This window comes from Struthio camelus, chromosome 3 (assembly GCF_040807025.1).
Source record: "Struthio camelus isolate bStrCam1 chromosome 3, bStrCam1.hap1, whole genome shotgun sequence".
NCBI classification, from domain to species: Eukaryota; Metazoa; Chordata; class Aves; order Struthioniformes; family Struthionidae; genus Struthio; species Struthio camelus.
In genome coordinates this window covers 109,023,528-109,040,671 of record NC_090944.1, presented here as the reverse complement: position 1 = coordinate 109,040,671, position 17,144 = coordinate 109,023,528, and the positions used below count along the sequence as shown (strand labels likewise).

Here is a 17,144-nt window from a genome sequence, read left to right as displayed (position 1 = left end):
TAATCAGTCTAAGTGCTTGAGACTAGTTGTGTTCACAAACTATTTCTGTTTTTCTTTTTCAGTCCCTTATTTCTTCTCTCTTGTCTTTGAGCAGAGTTGACAGTATTTTATCTAGTATTTATAAGTCACCTGATTGTCCAAAAAGCTTTATGAACAAAAAATGCACAATATGCATCTGTCTTGCAATTCTGTTTTATTGAATTTACTGAAGCAGAATTTACTTTATCTTTGAAGTGCCTGATAAAATGTTAACTATTTCGAAGCACTACGGTTTCGGCTTTTTGTACGGAAGAAGTTTAGACTTCTTGTATAAATAAATAGTATATATGTACAATATAAAGAAAATAATTGAAAATAAGTTCATTTCCTTCACTTACCAGTCCTTGTATAGATTCAAACTCTTGGGTTTATTTTTTTCAGTTCGAGATGACATTTGTCTGAAGTGGAAGTTTGGCAGATTAAATGAATAATGAATTTGGCCTATTGCACCAAATTAAGAGTTATTAATAGTGTATGTATTGTGTGCATACACGCACGTGTATGTAAATATCTATATGTTGCTAACTAGTTATACAGTATAATCAAAAACGTATATGGCACAAACGAGCAATTGCAATAATTAAAGGTATAGGATTACAAAAAAACTGCAACTAAAAGATCTTTAAGCAGAGCTGACAGAAAATGAGCCTTAGGAAAATGATTAATAGAATTAAGATTATAGTGGGTTCAGATATTCAAATGCAAATGTTTAATGTGATTTTACAGTTTTCAAAAGAGCAAACACATTAGCTTTTTATATATGCTTTGAACTTAACACAAAAAATAGCCCATGAAGGTATATAATAATCTTACATCTCCAGCTTATGTCTGTGGAGTATATTTCACTCATTTACTTTCATTTAACTTTAAAATACATGTGAACATATAATTTAAATGTTTTAAAATATTATTTAAAAGATACTATTGTAGATGCACATATTATTTAAAACAAAGAAAGTGGCAGAAAGATGGTACTTGGAGTGAAGCATAAACTTTGTGACCGGAGAGGGATCTCCAGGACTAAAGCAGGCCACACTCCCTGAAATGCAAATAAACATATCACCAGCCTGACATGAATCATGTAGCAGAACATCAGTAAAGATTACTTTTACATGAAGTGAATTATGCCAGAAGGTTCTCCTGCTACTTTTCTGGTTTTCTGGAGTTTTCTTTCCCTTTTATTTCTCATCTGTTCTCCCCTCTTTTATGTTGTGCTTTTTGTCTTATTCTCCTTACTTTCCAAAGCCATTTTTCATAATAGGACATTCAGAAGTCTCACACCACCTTCCCTCTTCCCAGAGAGGCCATCTCTTGACCAGAGAAACTGAGCTTCTTCTCCCTTGCAGTATAGTTTGTGGTTTTGCTTGAATTCAGATGAATTGATAGGTAATTTATGTTAATAATTAGAGTTACAAATAGTCCAAAATAGACCCTTAGTAGACCCTTATCAAGCAAGCAAAACTGCACCTTATGATGTCTAATCAAATTAAAAGAACACAGTTGAAAAATTGGAGAGTTTTTTGAGCATGGCCTATGAACAGCTTACAAAGAACTCTTTATAAAGAAAAAACCCTCCAAAACATATTTAAAAACAAATCTGTTAAAGCTCTAAATTATTTGTGAATGTCAACAAAGGAAAGTCTACCAGGTAAATTAGTCACTGAACTATTTGCTCAGGTTCAGTGGAAAACCAGGTAGAAAAACTTGCTTGAACAAACATGGTCCATAGTAAAAATAGCTTTACTGAGACAAAGGCTATTGTACCATAGACTTTAAAATGTGTTTGACAATAGTATCTGGTTACTTACACTGCAATTGTATGCAGTGCCATGGCTGGCTGCATTTTGCAGAACTAGTCCTTGAAGTGATCATACTGGAATTAAATTTTACATTTCAAGTAGAGATTGTTTGTCGTATGCACCCTGACTTGATGGAAAGATTGGCACTGCATTCGTTGCCAAGGCACTCAAAGGTTGACTTTCTGTATGTAACGAGGTTACTTGCTTTGTTCCTCTTGCATGAAGATATAAATGTATGAGTTTGACTTTATATATTACAGTGTTTTCCTTGAGTAATAAAGTGAAGACACTGCAGAAAAGCTGCCTCATATGCTTTGTGTAGTAAGTATGGTTCAGTATTATTTTATTTTCATAAAGCAGACATTTCACTAGTTATCATTTTCAAAATTATTTTATTATTATCATCAGGACAAGTGAGGGATCCTATTTATGATTATCTTGGAATTCAGAAATCATGCCAAATAATGACTAACAACAGCATGCCTTTATAGCCTAATGTGTCTTAGCCTACATCTCTGAATTTACTTTTAGCAATCTCATGCAGCTTCTTGATAGCGCAGGTGAAAATTCTGCAAATTGCAGATAGTGGGAGCAAAACCAGTTTATGCACATCGCTATTTTAAATACAAGAATAATTCCACTGAATTCAGGATTAGTGCTCTAATCTTACTGTGGCCTCAATTCAGCAAAATATTTCTGTTTAACTGAAAGCACATACTTTCACTCAGTTAATCTCAAAACTGTACACATTTAAAAATCTTCCAGAGTATTACCTGTGCTTTTCAGAAATGGAGCCTTCAGCTGGAAGCCTAACAAAGTCTTAAAATTTTATTTAAAAGTTCAGTTTCCATCTTTTGTTCAATTAGCTCAGTAAGATGGGTATATATTGAACAGGGAAAATGTAAAGTTGCAGAACTGTGAAACTTAGCCTTCTTTTTTAATGTGAAGTTCAGATTATACCAAAGGTAGGTACGCTTGGCTTCACTTTAGGCCTCCTACTCCACTATCAACCTTCTTCACAGTACTTATAATTTTATAGACCTCTACCCTATGTGTGTATATATATGTATATACACCTTACCATTTATAATTAATTATCCTAATAAATTCTTTAGGAAGGATTTTTCTAAAAGTATATGAGATTATATATAAGTATATATAAAGTATATAATGGTTTATTAGGGTAATTCATTGTAAATTTAGAAGAATAGAGACCTACTGCTTTAACATTTTTTTTTGTCTAACTTAATGAAATTCCTTAAATTTTGAGAATAGTGCTCTACTGCACTTTTCAGATGACTACCTTCAACAAAATTGCTTTGTACACATACATGACCAAGTACAGAGCAGTATCCTTGTTGAAGACACCCATAACTTATAAAGGACCCTTAGCATTTTTATTTCCATTAGAGAAAACAATGATTTGAGTAAATGTTAGAAAAAATCGGACAGGTTACTAGAGATGGTTTTCGCACCCGTGAGAACAGGGTTTTTTTCCGCCACAATGACTGCCTGTTAAAAGCAATATATCTATTCATGGCGCATGGTTTCTGAGCTGACCTGCACGGCTATTCATTTTTTCCCCATGTTCCAGTGCTATAAGGTAGAGATTAGCCGCAGGATGGTGGCAGAACTGAAGGACACGTAGGAATTGGCTGTATTGATATTATTTCCACCATATGGATCACTTAGCTACTACATTGTACCTAGTGGATTTACTACCGGTTTATTCTAGATTGTGCGCGCTGCGGCTCAGATACTATTCCTGTCTGTGACTTTGTACTGTATCTAGCACACTTTGAGTATTGTTGGAAGGCTGTTGTTTATGAAACCATGATTTAGGAGATGTTCTATCAGCTTCCAGCTGTCATGATGTTCTTTTGTGATTTAGGCATATTACTGAACCTCTTTCTGCCTCAGACCTCCCTTTATAAAAACCGAGAGTAATCAGTCAAGAGGAAGGACATCACACCTTTCTTTAGTCAGGACTTTTACTTTATTTAAGAAGAAGTATCGTAGTATGTGACCAAAACTCTCTTTGGTAATGTAAAAGCAAGTTTTATTTCTCTTATGTGTACTTGTTTAAAAAAAAAGAAGAGAGAGAGAGAGAGAGAGAAAGGTAAATGTCCTGTGTAATAATAGCTCGGAGTAGTGTCGTTTATGATACACAGTGCAAATTAATGTAACTCACTGGCCAGTGTTACGTTCATCTGGGACTAATCAGAGCTTATAATCCATTTTATCTGGTATTCTTGTGTTTTCGTTGCTAAGCAGCTAAAGTCATTATGCAGATATTGCTATAGGGGTGTAATCAGGTTAGCACAAGTTTGCATTGCCTTTTATTACTGATTAGTGTCAAATTCGAACTTTTTAGGGCCTAATTCTGTTCATTATTATCTCTGCTTCAGTGGATTTGTACAGGCGTGAATCAAAAGGCTGAATTAGCCCTTGTATTTTTAGCTACTTTAGTGCTAAAATATTTTAATACAATTTCAACACAAATTTATTAAGATTTCATACTGGTAAGTGTTAACTGTGGTAAAAAGGCAGAATAAAATGGTAGGGAAGCACACGGCACATAGCAACGTCAGTCATACAGTTTATACATATTATGGTACCTTTTTATATACATTTATATAAATTATATTTAACCTTCATTTTGATATTGTATTTAAATATATTATTATATGTGCAAATGAACATAATTTATATAATAGTTATTTTATTCCTAACTGGTTCCAACAGGCAATTCACATCATAAGAAATTAAAAAGAATTGATAGTCACTCATTCTTCAGAATAACTCATCAAGCACTAGCAGCTGGGGAGAATGATATCTGGTGATGGCTCGTGTATTGCACCGTTGAGAAGCCATGGAAATGTACTAAAATTTGGCAGAATAAGGTTTCTCAAGAATTTTGGGACTGCGTACCTTAAATTTAGATATCCTACTGACTGCTACACAGTATGAACACATTGGTTGCTATCGGTGTATTGTCTAAAAGTAGGCATTGTGGTCAAAAACAGTTGGAATGGTGAAGCTGATGATTAAATACTGTAAACACTGTGTCTCTCACACACATGACCCTGTTTCCAGCATGATGACCCGATTCTGGGAAATTTGCTATTATGCTGCTCAGTTATTGCTAGCTGTCCTTGAAGGATTATTAAAGCCTGGTTAGCTCACTAAAGGTTCATTGTTCACATTAGTCCTTTTAGTGTTAAACTTCAAGTCAGGCTATCAGTGCAGTCAGACTCATCAAGGGCCCATAGGAGAAATTACTCCTCCAGCACAGAGAAGGCATCAATCAGAAGAGTCTAAATGCTTCTCTTTCAGACAGGAAGGACTTTTATTTTGTGTTGTAGCACCCAAACTGAACAGCACTCTTTCACACCCTCTCAAAGCTAGGGCTTGTTCCTAGTTTGCATGTATGAAAGTGAGTGCTGCAGCTGCAGCTCTGCAGATTGCTTCGCTGTAACCGGCTGGGGCCTCGACAACCCCAGGAATAGCCCTGATTCAGCATCTGTGGCCAGGATTCTGGGTAGCTGCCCTAGTGAAATAGATGAGGGCAAGGTGGAATTTGCATTGATTTTATGCGCACTGGTCCTCATGCCTGCATATTAGGGTTTTAGAGTTAACTATCCCAGCAGTTAACTGGGTTAGATACATCTTAGAGGTAGCCAAACTCCAAATTCAGCTTCCTGATTTTCTAGTAGATTTGGTTCCTGATGGGATCATGTGCAGGCAAGAGGTTTTTCAGCTAACAGGTGGAGCTAAGGTGCAGGCCTTTTAGGTACTGTTTTCATATCTCTTGGACAGATTAGCTGGAACTACATATTGCACACTTTTCATCTTGAGAAAAATTTGTTTCTCCAGTTGAGGCATGTCTGAGGGGAGGAATTTTCAGAGTATCTACCAGATGCTTTGGCAGCAAGTTTCCTGGCAAGTCCGTCCGTCTTGTACACCATGCTTTAGCAGAGATCAGAGGAGTCAGGGATATTGTCATCCAAACAGGGCAAAGGGAGAAGCAGACTCTGAACAGAACTTGAGTAGACATGTCACTTACTGGGTCTGCAAAACCTCCTTGTAAACTTTGTGTTATGGCTGCTTTAACATTATGCTTGTTGATTCTTCATCTGATATTCTTAATTTAACTTATCTTCATCCAGGGGGGATAATGGAACAATGCTGCTCTGAACGAAATGCTTCAGGTTAAGGCTAGATTGTGGCTTGTAATTTAGCTCCATCTTGGGAGAGAGGAGTGGGAAGAGTATGGGTAATCCATCTTGTAGCAGCACCCTTGCGAGAAATGTGCTCAATCAGTTATAGCAGGTCTAGCTGGCTAAGGTGTGTGGGGGGGGAGAATACCGCATCCCACTCCCCCAGGGACAGGACTGCACTGCCACGCTCAGGCAGGGCTCTGCCATTACCTGCCTGGCCCCGTGGCCACAGCAAGCTGATCTGTTAGCTGTTCGCCGCCTGGATCTGGTGCGGACAGTTAAACAGGGAGGGGAGAGAACCGGAGCTGCGGGAAGCGCTGTCGGGAGTCTCTTGCCACAGCCATGTGCTGTGACCTGTCTCCGTTTCTGTCCTTCCTCCACGCGCAGAGCCAGACACCATCCTCAGACCCAGTGCAGGATCTCTGTTTGGACAGTGAAGACCTGCGTACGTGACCTATATGAACCCGCTGGTCCTTTGTCCTGGCGTTCAGACAGAGCAAAGTCCTAGGGACCCTGCGTGCTTTTTGTTGTTGTATTTCATGGCCGTGTAGGGCTCTTCACAATTTACCTCTGTTGGGTTCAATATAAAAATGAATTTGTTATGACAAAACCTATCTGCCAAATAAATGCAGACATAACGATCACATGGTAGCTGTCAGGATTCCCTGTTTATGCTAGCTGGTCGTTTAAAAGGCAGTTTCACTCCCAAGTGATTGTGGGAGAACATTTTATGCTATGTTTGTTAGGTGTTGCTCTTACAAGTAAACAACTAACTCACCCCAGAGGAAGGCTCAGGAAAAAGGAAGCTGTACATAAAATTTGATTCTTCTGCAGCTTCTTTTCTAAATGCAGGAAGTGATTCTCTTTGGGATTCATTTCAGCACTTTAATACTTCTTTTTTTTTTTTTCAGTAACAACAGTAAGCTCAGTAAATGATAATTGTACACTGGAGAATTTCACCATGGGAAAGAAATAGAATTTACAGAACGCTTGTTTTTTGCATCTTCATTCAAATCCTCATTGCTTTTTTTAGAGTGTGCTCAAAGTAATAATTTTAATTTGTTTTATCTCACATTTTAATATATTGTTATGGGCCAGAGTGAAAAATTTTAGTTTTGGCATAATGCGTCTTCTGCACTACGCACCTTGCGTGTGACGGACCAAACTTGGGTAGCGTATTATGTGAATCAGACTTTCTCTCTGCTTCTCAAAGCTGCACCATCAGGAGCTTATTTTTATACTGTTAAGGGGTGCGCGAGAACATTTTCAGGAATCCGGTTTATACCATTTTGTGTCAGTTTTGAAGCTGTGTGAGTGCTTTTAGCAGAAACACACACACAAGCGCACACTTTTTTTTGATGGCAGCAGGGTTTGCCGTTGCCTAATGGCGGTGGGGTGGTGTGAGTTATGGTGCCCAGCCTACATTGTCGTGCTTCTGTGTGCAGAGACAGAATGATGTAAAGAGCTTCTCTGGTCCCACACAAGGTGGGCCCAAGGCCATTGTATAAGCTAGGAAGTATTCAGTGTTTATCTCCTCAAAAAGATGACCAGGAATTTGATCTGAATGCCAGCTTAGCAGTTAAGAGCGATGACTCTCTGGAGGAGTGGTGCGTCACTCATGCGCCTGCGATTCCACGCTGCCTCTAGAGTAGGGCTGAAATCCTGTGTACGCAGTACATATGTCTTCCACTACTAGTAAGAAAGAGTAAACGTAGGTCCGTAAAACATGTGCGGATAAATTGTATCTCATCACTAATGCTTTCTGTCTTCTTCTCCTAGCAAACTGTATGCTCACTTATTAAAACTTAAGTGTTCAGCACTGAGGAAACCTGATTTATAATGCAGTGCTTCTGCACAGACTCCTTCCAAATGCTGGCTGAGCTTGTCAATAGAGTGGTTCATAGGAATGCGAAGAGTATTAGTTATTGTGAGATTGTGACAGTGAAAGTTAAAGATTTTGGACACTGCTGTTGCAGCCCTCATCAAGTGGCTATGAAATGCTGTGAATCACCCCTTCTTGTATTCTCTGCTTTCCACATCTACAAATGTGTACAGTCACTTTTGGGAATGAAAAGGGGGAAAGGGTTGCTAGTTTTACTTAATGTTCCTTGTCGTAATAAATACGTTATGATTATTACTGAAGGATGAATGTTATTTTATTGTGATCTCAGAATATATTCCATTAGTATGTCTATTATGTTATAAAACCAATATAAAACAGGGTTTGAATTTATTTCCCAAAGGGAATTCCTCCACTTAATTTGCTCACAATGTTTCTCCTCCTACACAGTGTAGCATAAATATTTTACTTTTCCTGCATCATTTGTCCTAATCCATCTTTTCCTGTATCATACCCTTTATTTAATAACTGCAAGTCTTTTTCCCATGCACAGTGACTCTCTTTTCTGTGTGCAAGGTTAACTTTGTAACAATTAGACCACTAGCTCCTCTAAGGATTAATGAGGTTTTGAAGGGATGGTATGGCTATTAAAAAAAAAAAAAAGCAGTAATCCAATGACATCACTTGTTGAAAATAATTCAATAAATTCCAGTATAGCAGAAGCTGTACTGGAAAAAATCTTTCCTTCTTTTAGAGGTAATGTATAATAAGGGAAGTGAACGTTCATGGAAGGCACTCTGAAGACTAACTGGCAAACTTAATACTTTAACTCTATACAGAATAATATCAGCTGGTAGTAAGTCTGCATATTCTGTAGGCTAATTTCTAAGTTGTAGCCTAGAGAGGCTGCCCCATTTTTATCCTTAGTAGATCCAAAATAAACCCAGTTGTAACTCTTCCTTTTAGACTATGTATATCTTGGCATGTACGCAGTAAGAGAAACTGTGCTTGCAGGTACTTAACTTTCCTTTCAACAGATGGAAAGATAAAGTCTGTTTCACAAGCTTCTGTAAATAAGTTTTTCTAGAAATCTTTTCAGAGTCACACACGATAATTAAATTCAAAACCTCTAATAGATAAATGGTTTATTGAAAAATCTGTGGTGCTTTTTAGTAGTGTGCTTTTGAAAAAAGAGAATAAAATAATCAGAAAAGGTTGAGCCTCTTAAAATTGTGCCCTAAATTGTAGAGAAGACTATGCCATGAAGATAAAGGAGGGCTATTCTCTTCTGTGCTGCTTTACTTCCTTCAGAGGATTTGGATAGCTAAAATGATGGCAGAATTTTGGCCAGTTTTTCCTGTTGTCTGACTAATTTATGCTTGTAAATTGCCATGGTTTTCAGCTGTGAGAAGCATATGCTTTGCCAAAAATTAATCATGTTCTGGAAACAGGAAAGTATGGAAAATAAAGTAGATATAATTAATGCTTATAAAGGTCACTGTTGCATTTATAGAACTACAGAAATCCAGATGATGAAGAGAGGTGTATGAATAATCACTTTCAATAGCTATTGAAAAAGCCTGGCTCAGGTAGCTCATGTTTATCATATAGAACAAAAAAATCAGTGTGTGGTACTTACACAGATTAATGGATATGTACAAAGACCTGTGTTTTCAGGAAGGATAATGAAAATGTATCAAACTGCGAATGTTATATATGAAATAGGGGTTTTGCCTGCATTTATCATTTGTCATTAATTCTATATACTTGTGTAATTTTTCTCTTGAAACATACGTATTTTTAACCTCTTGCTAGACTTTCATCCTCTTTTGGAAAGCTAATTTGTACAGAGGGCCAAAGAAAAGGCAAAAGGAGGGTGTGATCACGTGAAGGACTGAATAAGACCTATTAACATAAGAACAGCCAAAGGCTCATTTCGCCCAGAATCCTGTCTCTAACAGTGCCAGAGCAGATGCCTAGGAAGAATGTAGGTATAGGGTAAGCCGATCATGAGATTCTTCCAGAATACTCTCCCAGTATCAGGAGATCTATGACTTGGGCATTTCCTGAACCAGAGATGATGTTCTTGCGTGTAATGAGGTGTTGTTGTCTTTGAGCACAATATTGTATGTGGGAACTGTTAAAGTGAGAACTATATAGAAATGTAAATGTTTGGGGAGTACTGTGTTGTGTTCTCCACCTTATAGTGGAGAAATCCGCTTAATACCCCATCTGCAAGCAACCAGCACCGTACAGTATAAATTTTTATGTGATGTACTTTGTAATAGTATTTCTAAAGCTCTTGTAGCTGCCAGTTTTTCCACCTTCTCCACCAATAATGAGGTAAAGTATCTAATCAGCTGGAAATAGCATCTAAACACATTTAAGTTTCTCAGACAGAGAAAACCAGGATTCCTAACAGATGGTTTGGTATGCTATTCCATAACGGATTGTCATGGATACATTAGGTTCCAAAAACACTACATATCTCAAGTTGGGGTTTCCATCACTGAGAGCTTAGGTACCAAAAGGAAGAGGTAAGTGTTACAGTGTTCTGTGCTTCCCATCAGGAATGTAAGTTGTGAACCACAGCTGCCCATGTCATACTAGAGCCAAAAGGGCATCATGCATAATTCATTAGTCTTTATTAAGAAGCATGCCAAAGAGTGATGCCATCGTCTTTCACATTTCCAGTCTGCAGTGTTCTTTTGTTGAATTTCTAATGTATAAATCAAGTAAAGGATATTTTAAATTTGCTTCAGCCACTATTTAGTGCTTATATTGGGGTATTTATTAAATAAAAGGTAGGATATAGACAAAACTGTTTCAGAAATGAGAATAGCTTTATTGGGTATACTGATGAGTAAAATCCATTAATTCATTTGTAGGCCCATGCTACTAGAGTAGGAGAGCAAGTCCTGAAAGAGAAGTAATCTAGCTTATCTGGAAGTTCAAGAAAACTCACATGTTTTATTTTTTAGAGAATCAAAATTGTAAAAATTAAATCAAAATTGGGGTAGAGGAAGGGTCTTTTTTCAGGGGTTGAAGCTTCAGTACAGTCCTATGATGTATTTAGTTCCAGGAAACACTCTCCAGTTACATTCAGATGCGAGAAACTTGGTGGTCATGTTGCTGTATTCTCATTAATTCAGGCTTGTGCCACATGTTCACTTTATGCATTGTGTATATAAACATCCCCTCTGTGCTTGCAGCGTTCAAGAGTTAATGGCAACTGCTGTATTGTGGCAACATAGAAAAGGAAGCTTGCAGGGCTTTTCTAGCATAATGAGAAACAGGAAGATCATATCCAGTGAGATTTCTGCATCAGAAATGACAGAGCTTTAGACAGAAATCTGAATTTAAAGAGTCTTAAGCTCACCAAACCTCTGAACTTTTGGAAACTTGCCATGGATCTGTGGGAAAAGTTAAGAAAGAATTGTTGCTGGGTGATATGCTCGAGGAGATTAACTGCTTTCCACAGTGCAGTTCAATGTTGTATTATTGTATAAAACACTCGGTGTGGTTCAGATATCCCTTTAGGCTAATATGTAAGCTCAGCCACATGTGTCACCCCGTATCTGAGTATTGCTTCAGTCTGCTTTTTAAGTGGATTTAGACCAATGATTTGGGTTTAAGATGCCACAGACAGCTTCCTAGAACCTAAAATATCACCAAGTTCAAGACTTGATACACAATACAGATTTCATTAAAATTCATTAACCATTATCTGATTGCACAGTTAACATCAGGCTGCAAATAGCGTTGACAGCAAGGAGGTTTATTTACTGGCCTTGTCCAGAGAAAACTAATGTTTTATCCATTAGTAGTATGTTGTTTTTAAAGTTGTTTACATTCTTTGAGAAAATGTGGAAGTTACTGCTTGAAGAGGCTAAAGGACATAGGAGTTTATGGATTCTTTTTGAAATTACTCTTGAAGCAAATGTTAAATTACATTATTAAGTTATTTCCCAGACTGCAGAGAGAGAACAGTGTGTCTTGGCAAACCGAATTTACTGTATTATATTTGAGTAAAGAAATCTAAACTATGAAAAAACCTCCTAGCTCTTATCATGATACAAGGAAGAACTTTATAAAGTCTTTTTGTCCTACTCGCAAGTTTTCCTTACAAAAAAGGACGATACTGCCTATGTCAAGGTACTGGTGCTTACAGAAAGATATACAGACTACAAATAACATTATTTGAGGATTTAATGTTTAGAAGATTTAAAACATGGCAATCTGTTAATGGAAAAGTCTAGATTTTTTAATTATTTTTCCTTTTCCATTTTTCCTGTAAGTGGAGAAGTCTGTTAATTGAACAGGTAGCAATCTGTGGTCTTTTCTTGAAGCTCACTTTTCCATTATGTAAGTTGTTTTCCCATAGAAACCTTTGGTTATAAACTTCAAAGGAGTTGCACGAAGCCTCAAGATGAATTTATGGGAAATTTTCAAAAATAACTTCTCTCTTCCGTGGAACTGAAGACATGGGAAACTGTGTCGGTTCAACTAAACTTTGCTTTGAAATGCTAGGTTTGCTTGACTGCAAACTACAAAATGGGAATCTTCAAATCATTGCTAGTATACTTACTGAATCATGAAAGACTAAATTCATGCAAATTGTTACCACTGCTTTTTTGTTCCTAATTCCAGAGAACATTTTTTAATGATTAATAGACATTTTATTAGAATGAAAAATTGCACTGGGCCAAATTTAAGAGGTGCTACGTTCCTTGGACGCGTTTTAGTCCTGGAATAGTGCTAGAAATGCATTGTGAAACCAATGGGGCAATTATAAACTAAGAGTCTGACATTTTGTAATCTTACAAAGTTAGAAAATATACCCCAAGGATGTTCATTTTCCACTAAAATAGGAGATTTCTCTCTATTTCTTGTTAGCTGAGACGTGGATTGCATCTTTCTGCTTTATCAGCTTGCCATGCTATCTTCTCGTGGCTTGAGTGTAGTTTTTGATCCTTCATAAACCAAGAAAGATAAAAACTGTGGCCTCTCCTTGCCTTATTTCATGTGACAGCACAGCTGCTATTAAGCAAAGATAAAAGAAATATATAGGGAGATGCAGCGTATTTTATTTTTTGCATTTATATTAAAATGAGTTATGTGAAATTTTGACATTAGTTTCAAAATATATAACTCATCAATTGTTGCTTGCAAGATACTGATCATTGTGAGCAAGAAGCTGTTCATATGTTATGTTCTTCCATAGGCTGAAGAGCTTTACTGGTTTAAAACCTAAATAATGAAAAATTGGAAAAAAAAATACTGTCACACTTCCCTCTGATACACAGTGTGAAATCAGATAATTGATGATGAAGAGAAGGATGCCTCTTTTTTTCTGAGAGTTCAAACTTAAATATATATGCTGTCTACCAGAGACAGACAGCATATGCCCGCAATCACAGGTGCTACTCCTGAGTGTTTTTAGAAATTCAGAAAATATATATTAGGGGTGGCCTTTTAAAATTTTTAGTTGCAATCCTGTTTGCATTATCCAAAGAGAATGCATTATTTATGCATCATTTAAGGAAAGGCAGCTTGCCTTAACCTTGCGTATGTCGTGAAAAAGAATTCCTGAAAGAAATTTTCCACATCTTCCCAAACTATCACGAAGTTTCCATCACTCCACTGTTCATGAATACCATTGACATTTTCATAGCTGATGCTTGTAATCTCACCAAGCCGCTAGCTGTTACTGCTTATTTTCTTAATATAAAAGGCTGTTGGACCTACATTGGAATTTGCTGGAGTTATACATGTAGTAAGGGGTTTTTGACTTGTAAGCCATGGGGCTAAGCATATAAACATTCTCCATTTTCACTTATTACTTATCAAAAACTCGAGTTAGCTTGTATATTTTTAATCTTTATATGTTCTTTGTGGTCAACCTTGATAACTGTACGAAAAAAAAGATAATGGAAGCTCTGTCTTGAAAACCGCATCTTAAAAAATAAAGTTAATGTTCATATGTTCTCACTGTTTGCAGCGAACAATTAAGGGAAGCTGCCTAAGTTAGAACTAGAATTTTGATTTGATCCAGAACCCATAAAAGTTGCTTTATTTCTAATCAAGCTCTTAATAATCAAAGCAGGATATTATGTGATGATATCTTACAGATTTTAGCAGTGTTGTATAACATTTTGCTGCTACAGCCTGTCATCTAATGAAACTGTTTATAGAAAGAACACAGAAAATCTTCTCAGTCCATCTTTGACGGTCAGGTACAAGTCAGTTAAAACTTTTTCAGGATATTGTGCAACTTGAATTTTTTTTTATTATTATTAGAGACTACATTTAATTCGATGAAACTGATCAAGTAAAATTAACTGTTGAAGAAAAAAATGTAAAATAAATATTGTTTGGATCTGTTTGTACAAAAACAAAACAGAGCTGTTTTTCTCCAGGCCATTCAAACCCTGACCAGTTAATAGTGTGGTTTCATGATAAGTGTAAACTGATCTAAGACCATATTGCTGCTGCTGAAAGAGGCATCTCACCTTCTGTTTCCTCTTGCTGTAGGTACGCAGTCTCCCTATTGCATCTGTTATAGCAAGCCCTTTCATGGATTTGTTGCATCAGTTTGCTGATCCAGCTGAAAACCAAAGTTGCAAAAAGGATTAAAATGTTTTTAATAACAAAAAATCAATGAGCAGCTCTGACCGCCAGACACTCACTGGTGCCAAAGAGGCAGCAGGTGGGAATGAGGCTCCTGCCCTGCTCAGTTAACAATTCCTCAGTAGCTGTTACTGCATTTATGAAATTGCATATAACCCTGGCTCTTTAGACAGCAATGGTGGGTTTTTTTGTTTAAAGAGTAAAATAAAATTTGCACTGCAGATTTTTCACATTGGTGTTTTGTAGCTGTAATTAGCTTATATGTTATTCTGAACTTTATTGTCTTGGACTGATTACTATTAAATTGCTCATGAGAATGGAAAACGAGATATGTAGGTCAATTTTGATCCTTTTGAAGGTAATAGTGATATTCCCACTGACTTAAGAAGGATCAGAAACATTAGCCTTCAGGGTTTTTGCCATAACTATTCCAGAAGTATGTTTTGCAGGTGAGATGTGTCACTCTGTCAGCTGCAAGAAATTCAGCTTTGGCACTACAAATGCATGAGCAGCCCTTGCAGTTGCTATTTTGTTTTTGTTTTTTAGTTCTGTTTGTTAATTCAGTGTTATAGGCAGTGAAACCTCAGCAGCAGTTGTCATATGTAAATTCTTTATAATCTTAAAGTGATGTGTCGTAGTTTTTCATGTCTGTCTTTGAAAGTAATTACTTCACGTCTCCACAGTGTGATTTTTGTTGATGGTGTGGATTAGACGGCATGTCTCCTATGCAATGCAGTGTTTGGATGGTGCTCCAAATGAAACTTAAAATATTTGAATGTAGACTTTCAAAGATCAGGAAAAAAAAGGCCAGTAGCTCAAAGGTAGCAGTGAATTTTAGAGAACAGCTGAGCATTTTAATAATGAAGTAGACTCGTGCTGGCACTCTACTGACAAGCTGATCTTGCAGGAACCGGTATGTCATTGCATGTTCTCCTTTCTTTAGGCAGTTCTATCTGACTTTTCTCAAACATCCACTGTGATTGCCTTTCCCTATCTCCTCGCAGGACTGAGAGCTCTTTAGGCAGGATCAGCCTGCTCCTGGACCGCTGCTCTGCTTAGCATCACTGCCAGGCACATGGCTGTTAGTTTGAAGTCTGCAATCTTGACTTTCTGTGTTTGAACAAGGCCTGAATCAGTTAGATAGATACAAGTCTAAGTCTGCTGACTACCCTTATTTTGTGCCTTACCAGCTGTTACACGAGTTTGTGGGATGAAATGGATAAAATAGAAAAGCCATAGAAAAAAAGAAATGAAGGGCATGCACAAGTGAATTTTCTATTGCTATTTTGATTGTGTATCATGGGGTGTTTTACTGTATATCTTGAAACCCAAGTGACTGAGTATTTGCACACAGTTTTAACAGTAGTTTTGAAAGAGTTTTTGCTTCCTGTTCTAAATCAGAAGAGAGGATATGGAACAGTATGTTTCAGGAAACAAAAAAAAGGTTAATCTATCACGGTTTTTCTGGCCAGAGTGTGTGTATAAAGTGTTTGCAGAAATGTATGTGTATATCCATGCACCCAAAGCACCTAGGCTTTTGTTATATTTCTGTCCTGCTTGTTCAGTGTTTGTCCAGTTTCTCTTGAGCACAGGTTAGTTATTTTCATAACCTTCTCTTCAATATGTCTGCTGTACTTTTAAAACTTTTGGAACTGTTAAAGAAATTTGCCTTTTTAATTTTGTCCTCACACTCCAAAAAATCTTGGCTTCTTCCTTGAGTTGGTTTGACTTTTCCTGTATATCTTTGTGATTAATACCTCTTTCACATTACAGATCTAAGCTAGATCTGCTGAAATCATTTTAAACATGGTTCTACTTAAATTCCCTAATATTTAATAACAGAAGTTGATATATTTTACATTTCTATATGACTCAGTGCTGTTAAATGATTCAAATCCCACATAAAAATGCTGTGCAGGGCAAAAAATACGCTGGACTTCATTGGCATTGAGAAGATGAATGCTTAATGTTGAAGGCTTGTAAGACTGATGATAGATTGTTCATGGAAATGTAACCTGCTGGTCTCCTTTCAGTAAGAGATGGAAGGCTCTAACAAATGTCCACGTGGTCCACTTTTCGTTGTTACAGCACACAGTCACATTTCTAATGCAGAAAAGCTATCTATCTGTGAGAAGAGAAATACAGAGCAGTGTATTATATGGGTAAAGCATTCACATATTTCTTTCAACGGAAGGGCTCTTTTTGCTCAATATCAGTGCTGTCTGTAGTGGAGGCCAGATTAAAAAAGAGTTTTGGATTTTGCTTTTCATTCAGTTTTCACACCAGTCTTTAAGTTTTCTGTTTCTAGCACTTCAGTATGATAACCTAAATATTACACTCTATCTTCAGAGAACTTTCAAGATCTATAAAACTATTGATTTCCTGGGTTTAGAGATAGAATGGGTCTGGCATACACCTTAACTATTTCTGTCAGGTGTTCCTAAAAACTTTTTTCTGTAAAAATTAATGTAATTTTTTAACATCTAAGACGAGGTCTGTCCTTTCACTTACTTACTTTTAGTGTAGATACAACAGACGTTTTGAGTCATGCTTGATACTACCATAATTTATTTTTTTTGCTTTTTTAACTTATGCACCCATAGTCTTACTGACCTC

At 36.8% G+C, this 17,144-nt stretch overlaps 1 protein-coding gene across 2 annotated transcripts in view; it reads left to right on the top strand.

Annotated features, from left to right (window-relative positions):
- Window positions 1–17,144, top strand: part of PRKCE (protein kinase C epsilon) — a 305,131-nt gene that overhangs the window by 201,744 nt on the left and 86,243 nt on the right. The window lies entirely within an intron of this gene.